This window comes from Palaemon carinicauda, chromosome 28 (assembly GCF_036898095.1).
Source record: "Palaemon carinicauda isolate YSFRI2023 chromosome 28, ASM3689809v2, whole genome shotgun sequence".
NCBI lineage: Eukaryota > Metazoa > Arthropoda > Malacostraca > Decapoda > Palaemonidae > Palaemon > Palaemon carinicauda.
The window spans coordinates 80,896,127-80,911,642 of NC_090752.1; the positions used below are offsets into that span (position 1 = coordinate 80,896,127).

The 15,516-nt window shown below is 38.9% G+C and overlaps 1 protein-coding gene across 6 annotated transcripts in view; it reads left to right on the forward strand.

Annotated features, from left to right (window-relative positions):
- LOC137621675 (CCR4-NOT transcription complex subunit 2-like) overlaps window positions 1-15,516 on the forward strand; it is a 218,223-nt gene that overhangs the window by 3,679 nt on the left and 199,028 nt on the right. For 3 of the 6 annotated variants that reach the window (XM_068352179.1, XM_068352183.1, XM_068352184.1), the window contains exon 1: window positions 13,294-13,364. The exons of 1 other annotated variant lie outside the window; for it this stretch is intronic. The gene's annotated coding sequence lies outside the window, so the exon portion shown is untranslated. Of the gene's footprint in view, window positions 1-13,293; window positions 13,473-15,516 lie in introns of those variants that run through there. 2 more of the 6 variants (XM_068352180.1, XM_068352181.1) reach the window with 2 other exon arrangements.

The window sequence follows — 15,516 nt, forward strand, 5'->3', positions numbered from 1 at the left end:
GAGCTGCTTACCATAGCTAAATAGTCTCTTCTACCCTAAACAAGAGGAAAGTGGCCACTGAACTATTACAGGGCAGTAGTTAACCCCTTGGGTGAAGAAGAATTGTTTGGTAATCTCAGCGTTGTCAGGTGTATGAGGACAGAGGAGAATGTGTAAAGAATAAGCCAGATCATTCAGAGTATGTGCAGGCAAATGGAAAATGACCCGTAACCAGAGAGAAAGATCCACTGTAATATTATCTGGCCAGTCAAAGGACCCCATGACTCTCTAGCGGTAGTATCTATATATATATATATATATATATATATATATATATATATATATATATATATATATATATATATTATATATATATATATATATATATATATATGTGTGTGTGTGTGTGTGTATTTTTACATATATATATATATATATATATATATATATATATATATATATATATATATATATATATATATATATATATATATATATATATATATAGAGAGAGAGAGAGAGAGAGAGAGAGAGAGAGAGAGAGAGAGAGAGAGAGAGAGAGAGAGAGAGAGAGGTTTGATACAACTTACAAGACCAGCAACATTCGAACTATACAGTAACTTCCGTCAACGCTGTCTTCCTCAATTACCTTCTTTATCTATGTTTTTGAACATTTATTCTTTAATTTGTCGTTTTATTTTCTTTATTTTCCAGAAAAGAACATTCAAGTTTTTGTGTACAGTATATTATATTTGGCAAGTCAGTGGTAAAATCATTATATTTATTTGCTCTTCAACATGCTTTTATTAATAATAATAATAATAATAATAATAATAATAATAATAATAATAATAATAATAATAATAATAATGAGTGAGATTAAGTCATGTTATGTGAAGATGAAGTTATAATTATGCCATTTGTGATAACGAGAGGAACAACGCACGTCCGATAAACGAAGAGCTCAGAGAAAGTCGGAAGGAGAAAGTACGAGAAATGACGTCACACGCAACGTCGCTTAGATATTTCCAGGACCAATACAGTATCGGTCCTGGATATTCTCCATTCATTCAATATTGCAGACATTTAGTGTTATTATTATCATTATTATTATTATTATTATTATTATTATTATTATTATTATCATTATTATAAGCATTTGTGTTATTATTATTATTATTATTATTATTATTATTATTAGTGTTATTATTAATATCTCTATATTAATACGATAGCGTGTGTGTTATTTATTTTGTCACGCTTTAAAGAAAACGGAAATAATTTCATGGTATACTTGTGTGTCACGCTTTAAAGAAAACGGAAATAATTTCATGGTATACTCTTACAAATTCACATTAGACTTTGATTACTCAACCAAAGCACATCTTATATAGATTTCCCAATTTTGTCTTTAGCACCTGACTCTTTTTTTTTTAAATATTAGACAAAAAATTGAGTTCTATCAATTTCCATAACCTAGATTATAGAATTAATCGCGGGCCTTTTCGTTCAACGATTAATCCATTTTTATTGTAAAAGATTTCTCATAATTCTGATCACCCTTTGCTTCATATCTTCCTAGACATTACTCAATTTCCCGTCCGCCTATCATATTCAATGACCATTAATAAAGCTCAAGGACAGATTTTCTATAAGGTTGGGATCTACCTACCACAACCTTGCTTTACTCATGGACAACTTTATGTAGCCTTCTCAAGAACAAGGTCTAAGAACAGTGTAAGAGTGAAAATTTGTCCTCAGAATAATTCTACTCATGGCCAGAGAAGAGGAACTGCCTTCACTAGAAATATTGTATATAAAGAAGTTTTGTAAATTGTTTCATGTATTGCTCATTTTTTAAAATAAATATACAAGTCAAATCTTATCACATTTTATTCAAACATGTATAGGTTAGGAACAAGATGATTGGCATTGAAAATATAATTTCGTGTAATTTACACGAGTTCCGATAGTTATTATTATTATTATTATTATTATTATTATTATTATTATTATTATTATTACTATTATTATTATTATTATTATTATTATTATTGGTAGTAGTAGTAGTAGTAGTAGTAGTAGTAGTAGCTAAGCTACAACTCTAGTTGGAAAAGTAGGATGCTATAAGCCCAAGGGCTACAACAAGGAAAATTAGCCCAGTGAAGAAAGGAAATAAGTAAACTATAAGGGAGTAATGAAGTATCAAATAGAATATTACAAGAGTAACAACATTACTTTACTTACTTTACTTTAAGAATTGCTTTTCTGGTTCTATGCTGCAGAGGACCCTCACATTCCTTTCATCGTATACATTTCAAGACATTCAGCATTTCACGTGGCATAATGTTCGTTTACTGTCAGGTCCACATCATCAAAGCACTTAGAGAACAAGAAAGTCTTCAGTTTCCTCTTGAAAGTTTTAAGATATTATCAGTCTTTCGGATGTCTAGTGGGAGCTTATGTATAGTCTCAGGGTCCCATATCTAAAGGCTCTAGACCCTACAGTGGACATATCTAAGTTCGAATAATTTTAAACCATCTGTAACTATTCTCGTGTCAACACAATTTGTTGGCTGCACAATATGTAGTAATGCTCTCAGATATTTAGGATATCCGGTTCTGATAACTTGATGGGTGATTACACAATTTTCGATTTAATAGACAGCCAGTGTAAATCAATTAGTATAGGAGTGATCCTTTCTCGGGTTAAGACACCTTTTATCAGTCTTTCTCCTCTATTTATCATGTTTTGTATTTTCTTAAGTTGCACTTTTGGTAAATTGTAATAAATCGAATTATAACAGTCAAACCGAGTAATAACACAGTTTATTTCGAGAATGTTCATCTATGTACTTCTTTATGAAAGCAATGTTTCTATGATGATAGCCAGCAGTTTTTACAACATTACTTATTTGGACATTGAAAGATAAGTTAGGTAGTAGGTTAACCTGGGCACCAGTCACCCGTTGAGATATGACAGCTAGAATTATTATTATTATTATTATTATTATTATTATTATTATTATTATTATTATTATTATTATTATTATTATTACTTGCTAAGCTACAACCCTAGTTGGAAAAGCAGGATTCTATAAGGCCAGAGGCTCCAACAGGGAAAATAACCCAGTGAGGAAAAGAAATTAGGAAAAATAAGATATTTCAAGAACAGTAACATTAAAACAAATATTTCCTATATAAACTATAAAAGATGTTAGTAACCCCTAAAGATGAAGAGCCCGACCCCCTACCAGACCTGCTCTCTCTCTCGGAATATGAAAGAAAGCATGTGTATGGGGGGTCATTTCAGCTATATTAGCATTGTCAAAGTTATTCAACCATGTTTCAGATAGTGCTAGTATGTCCAGATTTTCCGCATTTATCAATTCTTGAATTAGAATAATTTTATTTCCAACAGATTGTATGTTTATATAGCCACAGCTTAAGCCATCCTTAGTATCCATGGTCAGTATTTTCTGCTAGTCTTTTCAATTCCAAATCAGAAGCTTTGCAATTTCTTGAATTCACTGTGTGGTCATTTGGCTTGTTTAACTTAGTGCAGTTTATACATTTTACCTGTTGCGAATGACATTCTTTGGTGGAATGTTTTTTTTTCTGAATATTTCCCGTATAGACTTTATCATCAGTCTTAAACTTGCAATCTTTTTCAAAATGTCCATATTTTTGACAGTAGTAGCAGGTGATCACGTGATACCTATGATGTATATTATATGTACCTCTGTGACGGGCCGAGAGAGGGTTGTGAACTCAAAGGCAGGATGCAATCAACTGAGTTGTTTATTAAGGAACACTCTCCTTTATATACAAAACCTCAAGGCAACAGGACATAACATGTTCGAGAGACAGACAATGTTACAGAGCAAAACCAGAGACATGATCATTCAGGTTCTTTTTAGTGCGAGGGAAGAGCGCAGATACAAGCATAATATATACAAAATAATTATGTACAATTGTGTGACACACGGTTGGTACATGGCTCCCCCCCTAAAAATGACATACTGTACATGTTAAATAGGGCGCCCTGATCTAGAGAGGCGAACTGTACGCGGGTCATCTGGCAGAAGATAAGCAGGTTTTAGACGATCAATGGAGACCCAGTCTTCTTTGCCCCGAATGTTTAGTAGGAATGCTTTCGGGCTGCGTCGGATCACAAGGAAAGGGCCCGTGTAAGGGGGCGTTAGTGGTGGCTTGCTAGTGTCGTTGTGCAGGAAGACGTGCGTTGCAGAGTGCAAGTCCGTTGGTATGTGATGCTTCGCTGGGGGCTTGTAAGTCTGGCGGCACGGAGTAAATTTTCCCACGACGTGACGTATGCGCTGGAGATCGTCGGAGGAGGTTGTAGAAGGAAAAAATTCGGCAGGGACGACCAACGGGTCGCCATACACCATTACAGCTGCCGAGACGTCGAGGGCGTCTTTAGGAGTGGTCCTTAGTCCCCGGAGGACCCAGGAAAGCTGAGTAAACCAGTTGCAATCCTTGCAGCGGGACATCAAAGCTGCTTTGAGGGTGCGATGAAAACGTTCAACCATTCCATTGGCAGCGGGGTTGTAGGCCGTTGTCTGATGTAGGGTGATGCCCAGGAGATTCGCTAATGACGTCCACAATTGAGAGGTGAAAGTGGTTCCCCTGTCAGAAGTAATATGCTCAGGGATACCGAATCTTGAAATCCATCCAGAGAGTAAGGCAGATGTACATGAGGCGGACGTTGCAGTTTCCACAGGAATGGCTTCAGGCCAACGAGTGGAGCGGTTGATGACGGTAAACAGGTAACGATGTCCTTGTGATGTGGGTAGGGGGCCTACAACGTCGACGTGAATGTGTGCGAAACAACGCTGAGGTTGAGGAAAGGTGCCCACTCCTGAATCCATGTGTCGATGTACTTTGGAAGTTTGGCAAAAAGTACAGGCGCGGACCCAATCCTTAGCATCCTTAGAAATGCCGTGCCAAATGAAGTTTGCCTTCATCAGCTGTGCAGTAGAACGGCACGAGGGATGTGAAAGGCCGGGAATGAAATCAAACACCTGTCGGCGCATGGGAGCAGGAATCCAAGGTCGCGGTCTACCAGTACTGACGTCACAGAGGAGGGTGGTGTTGGAGTCTTCGAGGGGAAAGTCTTCCCAACAGAGGGACGTGCAGGATGTCCTACAAGCTTGATACTCTGGATCCTGTCGTTGGGCTTCAGCCAGGGCGTTGTAATCCAATCCCAGTTGAATGGCAGCCAACGTGTTTCTTGGCAGGGCATCTGCAACGGGATTCATTTTCCCAGGGATGTATTGGAGGGTGCAATTGTATTCAGCCACGGCGGAGAGATGTCGGCGTTGACGGGCGGACCAGGCGTCAGACTGTCGAGTGAAGGCGTGCACCAGAGGCATGTGGTCTGTGCGAATGACGAAGGGCGTACCTTCTAAGAAATGGCGAAAGTGACGGACAGCCAAGTGCACCGCCAGCAATTCTCGATCGAAGGTAGAATAACCCGATTCTGCCTTGGACAGTTTTCTGCTGAAGAAGGCCAATGAGCAAGGCGAGCCTTTGACCACCTGCTCGAGTACTGCACCAATAGCGACGTCGCTGGCATCGGTGGAGAGAAGGAGAGGGGCGTGTGGGATAGGAAAAGTGAGAGCCGCAGCAGTTGATAGGGCCTTCTTTGCATTGCAGAAGGCTGCTTCTTGAAGGGGACCCCACTTCAGGTCCTTTGGCTTGCCCTTGAGGGAGGCGTAGAGGGGAGCAAGAGTGGCGGCAATGGCTGGCAGAAATCGGTGATAGTAGTTAATCATGCCCAAGAATTCCTGCAGAGCTTTGACGGTCGAGGGCGCGAGGAAATTCTGAACGGCTGCTACCTTCTCAGGGAGGGGATGGACTCCTTCAGGAGTGATACGGTGCCCTAAAAACGACACTTCGTTGGCGCCAAAGGTACACTTGTCGTACCGGACTACAAGGCCATTTTGTTGCAGGCGGTCGAGCACGATGCGCAGGTGACGGAGGTGTTCCTCTTTTGAGGAGGAGAACACAAGTATGTCGTCCACATAACATACACAGAAAGGGAGGTCCCCTAAGATGCCATCCATGAGACGTTGAAACATTGCCCCAGCATTACGAAGGCCAAAACAGAAGTAATTGAAGGTGTATGTACCAAACAGAGTGGTGATGGCGGTCTTGGGGATGTCTTCTGGGTTCATAGGCACCTGATAATACCCCTTCAGGAGGTCGAGCATAGAGAAAACCTTCGCTTTGTGCAGGTAGGAGGTCACGTCGGCAATGTTTGGGAGGGGGTAGTGATCCGGTTCTGTTTGCATGTTCAGGCGCCTGTAATCCCCGCACGGACGGAGGGAGCCGTCTTTCTTCAGAACGATGTGTAAGGGTGACGACCATGGGCTGGAGGCCTTTTGGCAAAGGCCCATTTCCTCCATTTCGGCGGACGTCTGTTTGGCAGCTGCCAATCGTTCCGGTGCCAGACGTCTGAATTTTGTGAAGACTGGGGGTCCCGTCGTCTTGATATGGTGATAAATACCGTGCTTGGCAGGAACCGTGGGTGTTTGGCGAAGTTCTGGACGGGAAACTTGCGGGTACAACGTGAGGAGGTGGGCGTAGGCATCCGTGGGTGCGCTGATGTGGAGAGCGAGGTTAGAGGGGGCGGGTTGAAGAGGTGTCGACAAGTACGAGTCTGCGTTGACCAATCGTCGGTGGGCGACATCGACCAGAAGGTGGAAATGAGAGAGGAAATCCGCACCGAGGATTGGCATTGTGACGTCAGCAACGAGAAACTTCCAATTGAATATACCATTTCCAAACGATAATGTGAGGTTCTCGTAACCGTAGGTGGGTATCGCAGATCCGTTGGCAGCTACCAAGCGGACGTCGGCAGATGTAGACAGACTACGTCGTGCCTTGAAGAGTTACCTTGGCAAAAGAGAACGATAAGCACCCGTGTCTACCAAAAATCGCACGCCCGTTCCTGCATCCTGTAAAAAGAAAAGATTAGAAACACGGGAGGCCACCGCCAGAAGCGATGGCCTACTTACACGTTTTTTGGCCACTGACAATCCTTGGCACATTTCTTCGCGGTTGCCCCGAATCTGAAGTGGTAGTAGCAAAACTGCGGTGGATGGGAGGTAGTAAGTGGCTGTAGAAGTCGTTCGTTGGGGCGCGAGCGATTGGTGGGTGGTGGGCGGCTTGGTCGCCGCTTCGGCACGTCACGGGGTAGGCGTGTATGTCCTACGGCATTCATGTCAGCTTCGGTTGACGTTGAATAGGCATCCTCGTCATCAGGGGTGGAGGCGTTGATGGAGGTCTTGAAGTGGCTGTCCATAAGGGCGTCGGCTTTGGTCATCAAGTCCTTTATGAGTAAACGATCGACATCGGGTATGGCAGCGCGTACAGGTTCGGGTAAACGGCGTATCCAAAGGGCACGAAGTAGGTTCACCTCATGAGGAGAGCCGTCTGCGGCAGGTTGAAGGCGAGCGATACTGGTCATTTCCCTGAGGGCAAGCGAAGCCCTTTGGTCCCCCAACCGTTGCTGCGAGAGCTGAAAAAGCTTTGCTATACGGGCGGCTGGCGACGGCGAGTACTGCTGCAGAAGGTATGTTTTGAGGGCATCATACGCTATTGGGGTGTCTCCTTGTCCACAAAGCCAGTCGGATATTTCTGGGAAGGTGTCCTCGGGTATCGCCGCGAGAACATAATCTGCTTTGGTGGTTGAGCGAGTCACGCCCCTGATACGAAACTGGACTTCTGCGCGCTGAAACCAAGCAAACGCCTCTCCGCTGGCAAACGATGAAAGTTTGAATGGAGCGGCCGCAGCACCAACTGCCGTAGAGTCTGCCATAGTACCAACGATGAAGGGGCGAGGGGGTGGGGGTGGAAGGCGGTGGGAGCGAGTCGACTCCCGGGGTCACCAATGTGATGGGCCGAGAGAGGGTTGTGAACTCAAAGGCAGGATGCAATCAAGGAGTTGTTTATTAAGGAACACTCTCCTTATATACAAAACCTCAAGGCAACAGGACATAACATGTTCGAGAGACAGACAATGTTACAGAGCAAAACCGGAGACATGATCATTCAGGTTCTTTTTAGTGCGAGGGAAGAGCGCAGATACAAGCATAATATATACAAAATAATTATGTACAATTGTGTGACACACGGTTGGTACACCTCCATCGAAGCATAACTTTGTCACCTATTTCATGAATAGCCTTCCAAACTTCAGGATCACATTTCAACAAGTAGTCCCACCTGCATCATTTTTTCTTGAATACCAGACTTATCCTCTCTTCTATCGTTTGAATGTGGTTCAGGCAGCGATTTTTTTTTAATCAAAACATTTTCTACTTCATCTTCATCATTTTATACATTGCATATCATTAAAATATGTCTTCCATGTATAAACTATAAAAGGTTAAAAAAACAAGAAAAAAAAAGATAGAATAGTGTGCCTCTCTTTGAGGAGCTGCATACCATAGCTAAAAGGGTCTCTTCTACCCTTACTGAATGTGGCAAGAATAGGCTAGACTATTCGGTGCCTGTGTAGGCTTGTTTCTTCCTTCTTTCGTGAGAAGAGTAAAACTTTTGACATCATCAGGACTTCTTTTCGTTACTCATGGAACCTTCAACATTTTGAACCTATTCAGGCACGATTAAAGAAAAAAAAATAAGGTGAAAGAAAATAAACGAACGGAATTTCAACTTCTTTGATTGAGAAAGTTTGTAAGAGTCTGGAGCCACAGTAACAAACGACAATTACAAATCTAAGTAATCGAAACTTACAGTACCTAGTTATATTATACCACAGACATGATAAGTTAACCGTTTTGGTCTTATTAAATACCGTTTATTAAATATATATTGTTTCTATTATTACATGCCAGCGTAAGTAAATAACTCACTTCCACGTGATTTCACTATTACTTTGATGATGATTATTATTATTATTATTATTATTATTATTATTATTATTATTATTATTATTATTATTATTATTATTATTATTATTATCTAATCTACAACCCTAACTGGAAAAGCAGCATGCTATAAACCCAATGCAAGACTTCAGTGTAGCATAAAAATTTTATTGCTTTATATTCTGTTGTGTTTTATATATATATATATATATATATATATATATATATATATATATATATATATATATATATATATATATATATATATATATATATGTTGCCCTTTCTGATTGGTGATATCTTAACATGGTGAATTACGTCCTTTGCATCTCCATGATCATCAAAGCTATACTTGTTATGGATAGATAACTCAAGCTTCTAGAAGATTACCACAAGCTTCCAGATGATGACCAGAAGCTTCTAGAAGATGAACACAAGCGTCTAGAAGATGAGCTCAAGCTTCCAGAAGATGAGCACAAGCTTCTAAAAGATGACCACAAGCTTCTAGAAGATGAACTCAAGCTTCTAAAAGATAAGCACAAGTTTCTAGAAGATGAGCACAAGCTTTTAGAAGATGAGCACAAGCTTCTAAAAGATGACCACAAGCTTCTAGAAGATGAACTCGAGCTTCTAAAAGATAAGTACAAGTTTCTAGAAGATGAGCACAAGCTTTTAGAAGATGAGCACAAGCTTCTAAAAGATGATCACAAGCTTCTAGAAGATGAACTCAAGCTTCTAAAAGATAAGCACAAGTTTCTAGAAGATGAGCACAAGCTTTTAGAAGATGAGCCCATGCGGTTAAAAGGAGAAAATAAAGGATATCGTATGATACTTAGGATACTATATAAATGAGCCAGGAATGACTAGGATAGAATATTTAGACAGGAAAGCAGATGAGGCTGATTAAGCTATGAATTCAAGGAGGGGCTATGGTGTAAGAATTGCTCATAGAATTGTTAATTAAATCTCTATTGGGGCAAAATATGAAGCATATACCCTTCAAAAAGAGAGCTGGATCTGTTACAACAATAGGAGATGAAGACATGTCACGTTAGATGAAACACTTTAGTGAGATCATGAATAGGAGATAAGAAGAGAATAATTTGATTGATATACTTGAAGTTGATGAAGACCTTGATGTGTCCATGAAGTTATTCAGTGGGTTTGAAGTCGAAGCTATCATTAAAAAACTCAAGAGATGGAAAGTCTCTGGATAACTGCAGAGATGATATTGGCCAAAAATGAAGACTTCCAGAATACTTACAAGATCATTTTGTAGAATGTGTCATGAAGAGACAATCCTGGTGAATGGTAGCTAGGAGTGTTGGTGAAATGGCAAAAAAAAAAAAAAAAAAAAAAAAAAAAAAAAAAAATCTGACTGATTTCAATAATTACAGAGGCATTACACTTACATCAGTAGTCATGAAAATATATAGTATGTTCATTCTGAAGAAACTAGAGAGAAAAATCAACGAAAATCTGAGAGATGAGCTAGCAGGATTCAGAAAGGATAGAAGTTTTACTGACTAAATTTTCATTTTAATACATGGGGTAGAGAAATGTGTAGAATATAAAAAAATCCACTCTTGATGGCATTTTTGGACTATGAAAAAGCCTTTGATAGTGTGAATCGGCCAATTTTTTGGAGAGTCCTGCGTTATTATGGAGTTCCTCTTAAATGAATAAGTTTGATTAAGTCTGTTCATGAACATAACAAGTACAAAGTTAATGTTAATAAAGTCCTATCAAGTGAATTCCCAGTGAACAGTTGAGTATTTCAAGGGAATGTTTTGTCCCCTATATTGTTTTTCCTCCTCATGGATTTTGTAATGCATAGAAGAGTTGGGGATGGTGGAGAAGGATTGGATTTGATTGGTAATAGGAAATTAGCGAACCTAGAGTATGCTGATGACGCTGTCCTTATTAGCAAAAAGTCACAGGACTTGCCAAGCGTGCTTACCAGAATGCAAGAAATATCACATGAGGTTGGACTCAAGATAAATAAAAGAAAGTTAGAAATTATGAGAACAGAATATGCAATGGAAGACGAATTATCATTAGAAGGAGAAAGGAATAATGAGGTAGAATCATTTAAATGTTAAGGAACTATGATCTCTAATACAGAGTCTTTAGAATTGGAGGTTAATGAAAGATTGAAAAAAGCAAACCATACAATGGCTAGGTTAAGTAAAATTTGGAAATCAAATCGCCTGAAATTACATATAAAATTCAGGCTGTATGTCAGTTTAGTGAGATCGGTGTTACTGTATGGACATGAGTTGTGGTTTGACAACGGAACACTATCCAACAGATTTTGTAGATTTGAGAGCAAAGCCCCACAGAGGAATATCGAGAGTTAAATGGCAGGAGAGGATTAGAGATGAAACTATAAGAGAGATTACTCGAGTGCCATATGTGGATGAGATCATGGTGAGGGGTAGATGGAGATGGTTTGGTCATGTTCTTTGCATTTCCCAAGAGAGATTAGTTCACCAAACTTTCAACTGGCACTAAAAGATTTGGAAAACACAGGCCTACGTGGCTTAGGACTATGAAGCGTGACGTAGGAGGTGATGAATGGAGAACTATAGATTTAAAAGCTCAAGATAGAGACGACTGGCAAAATCTAACTGAGACCCTTTGCACCAATAGGGTAGGAAGAGATGATGATGATGTATATTGTGGTTTTCAGTGCTCGTCTTCCATTTATTATCTAACAAACCAAACCATGAATTTGATATGGCATACGACAGGGATAAATGTTCTCTTTAAAAAAGATTTTGTACTGTGTTGTATTCTAAATATATAGCAGAGGCTTCATACCATAAAAGTACATGCATAGTGTTTTCTAGAATATAAAACACATAATTGTATCTCCAGGAATAAGAATACACATTTACCTTGTTCAGGCTGGCTGTGATAGCAAATTGTGAAACAAAATAAATCTGTTGTTCTTGCTCTTGCAAATTGTTTAATGTAATGTATTTTCCTCTTCGGGAAAATTTGAGTTTTTTCAAACGCTTACCTATATTTACCGCACACACTTGGAAGTGAAGTTAAAAAAAAAAAAAAAAAAAAAACTCATTTGAAAGTTACTATTAAGTTTAAATTCAGCCTACAATCTATAGCAACGGATAAGCCTAAGCAATTCTAGTATGTATTGCAGTTGATAAAGTCTTAGAATAACAATTTTGGACCTAAATGTCATTTGTGTTTCTGACCAACAAAAAATCTGAAGTATTTGTGTCATAAGTACGTCAAAATGTACATCCTGTATACTTTTCAAAACAAAAATAGATTCAAGAAATCTTATTTTTGGAATTAATATTTCTGAACAGCATTGAGATGCATGTAATCTAAAGTGTTTAAAGTACACACACACATATATATATATATATATATATATATATATATATATATATATATATATATATATATATATATATATATATATTTATTTATTTATTTATTTATTTATTAAAGTACTTCCAGAAGATTTTACAAATTGAAATTAATGATATAAGCCATTTCTTAAGAATTTACTATGTCAAAGTTGGTGATAGAACAAGTGAGATAGAAAGTTCTTTTTATCTGTAATTTTGATTAATTTTTTCCTATTATTTTTCCTGTGAAGTCTGAATTTTATTTGAATACTAAATAGATCCAGAAAGATGTAAAAATTATAATAATATAAAAACATATTCTGGAAAATTAACCCTTTATACATTTGATGGGTATATATGATATTTGCGTTTCTAATTAACACTAAAATACATAAGATTTAAAAACATTTGTATTGTAAGGATGTCAAACTACTTCTAGAATAATGTTTAGATTGAAAATAGTATAGGACTGAAATCTTTTAAAGATTATTATAAATTGAAATTGGGAACTTCAATCAAATTTTGAGTTTACGTTTTTTATTTTTAGATGCACCTTAATACCTTATATATCCCATGGGAACTAAAATTAAACTAAAATTTGACCAAAAAAACCTAATATGGAAATTGATATTTTTGTTTAAATGGTAATTGTTAGGAGTATCTGCCACGGAATGGTTTCAGCTAGAATCTGCAATCATCTATAAATAGGAAAGGGTTTTTCTGCACTCAAAAAAGGCAATTCATTTAAAAAGGAATATAGATAATTTAAAAGTCATGGAAAACAAATTTTATAGGTTAGTATCAAGACCTTATACAACATTCAGTGCATTTTACTCATGAAACCGTACCCAGAAAAGAAATATTATTAAAAGCCTGCTACTATTTGAAATAGTAAATGAGTTTCAAATCATCTGTATACTAATTAAGCTAAATATCCTTAGAATAATATAGGAATTGAAAATGAATAAGAAAAACCTACTTTATTTTGGAAAGCAATCATTTTAAAATTGGCGGTGGAGCTTTGTTCCTCCGTCTGGCCAAAGATGGCGACACTAGGATTGTTGATCTCAGGAGGTGTTCTGTCAGGGTAGGAGTCTTGACCTTCGCGTTTGGAATATATGAACCTTATAACTGCCTTCGGGGCCTCCATTGTACGCTTTATTGCACTTAGGAATGTTTATTTGATAATGTCCAGGTAGAGATTTCCCGTTGGAGAGCCAATTTCAAAGGGTTCTGTAGAGTCCTAGGGGTCCGAGGTACTGATCTCGGAGGTATTGGAGGGGAGCCTTATTTAGGCAATTATTTACCTTAATTTTCAGTGCATGTGCACGCATTTCACCAAAATTACGAAGTTAAAGGGATCTTTGAGGTTGGAAAGGCACATTTTGGGTAATAATTTGGAATCCTATCCCTAGGTACATTACGAAAGGAAGCTTTACTTTCTATATAGTTGTTTAGTGAATGATCCCTCTTAATTGCATGTTCGCCTATTTTACCCAAATTTACCTTTATCCGTAAGGCAAAAGCCTCTTGAGGTAGGAAATAGCAACTTCTAGACCTTAGAATAACTGGCTGTTGTAGAGTGGGTATTCTGGTTAGTATGTTGAGCAAGGTCAGATGTAACCTTACGGGAACGATTGTATTTACTTCGTTATATTTCACCTAGAATTTGCCAGAATTTAATTTCTAGCACGTTACTAGTCCGGGGTTTAGCTACTACATGTTTTATTGTATCTTGTGTAATAATGTGTACCATAAGGTGTGAGGATTAAGAAGCTAGGCCTGTATTTTTCACTTTTATATTACTGTAACTGGTTTTCCTGGGTAAAGATCCATATCGTAGGCCTACTAACAAGAGTCTTAGTACAGGTAATTAGTAGGTTGCTGAGGAGTCTTTACACACCCTGCCCTTGGTAAGGTCGTGACGACAAAGGTGAGGTTAGGTGGACGTATTTTATGTTAGGCCGAATCTCTTTGGCTTAGTAAAATAGAATTGAGCTTTCTTTCGACGAATGAGCCGACCTCTGTTTATTAATATACTAATGCTTCCAATATTCCATAATCCTGTAGCAAAGTTAGATACTGTAGATCCCTTTGGGAATTGAGATTTTATGCCTCTGGCATTTATTTTGGTCATTACCCATTAATTACCCTTATTAGTTCTGCAGTCGAGTCACTATGTAAAAGAAGGGAGTACTGTAAATATATATATGTACATTGTGTTATAATCATTGTGAATTGGAATTTGTTCTTACTTGTATGCAAACCTTTTGTCCTTTAAATAGGGAGATTGATTCGACCTGAACTGTAATGGCCGTTGATTTTGTTAACAAGGTAGTTAACGACGTGGTGGGCGAGAGGCCCAACCCACTGCATAATGGAAGAACCTCACTTTGAATTTTGGCCAAAACAAGTACAGATGTATCGTTGCTCCTTATCCAATCTTTTTCATTTTCATTTACTTGCAGGAAGTGAATGCTGGCCCTTGATTGCTGTAGATCCGCACTCTGGCTGTGCGTCTTGTGGTGGCACGATTGTTCGCAATCATTCCCTTGTGCCGAGTGTGTGTTTTGGCTGTCTGTACCGTGGCAGGAATACGCTCAGGAGAGCTATACCTTCTCCGGGGTCAGTACGTATTACAATGCTCAAAAAGACACCAAAGTATTTTGCTTCTTCTTTGATGCCATTGACGGTGTGACGGTCTGAACGATCCCCCGGTCTCAGAATTCTCCTTGATAATCTGCGCATGCGTGAACATTACTGTTTGCCAGTGCATACGAGGTTGATGTTTTATTTTCCTGTAATGTTAGCGTGCGCAGCTTAACATTACCGCTTGCCAGTACATATGAGCTTGATGTTTTATTTTCATGCGAGCGAAGCGAGCTAATGGCAGAAAAGAACCATTATACAATGTCAAGGAGAATTCTGAGACCGGGGGATCGTTCAGACCGTCACAACGGCCCTGGCTATGTCCCGGGGAAGTATGCGTCAGGAGTAAGGAGCCCTCAGATCTTCATCGGCTGTGGTTGCGTTTTGGTTGCCTGTTTCTGTGCAGACCTCAGATGATGAGGTCGACCTAAGGAAGGCTTGGGCCTCCTTAGGTCTTTCAGGTAAGCCCTCAATGAATTTGAGGGAGCTGGTAGCTAAGGTTACCTCTCCCTTGGTGTTCCCTGTGCCAGTTTCTCCAGTGGTGAAAGGCATGTTGGGGGCACAGTGCCAGTGACACCGGTGATGTCCCC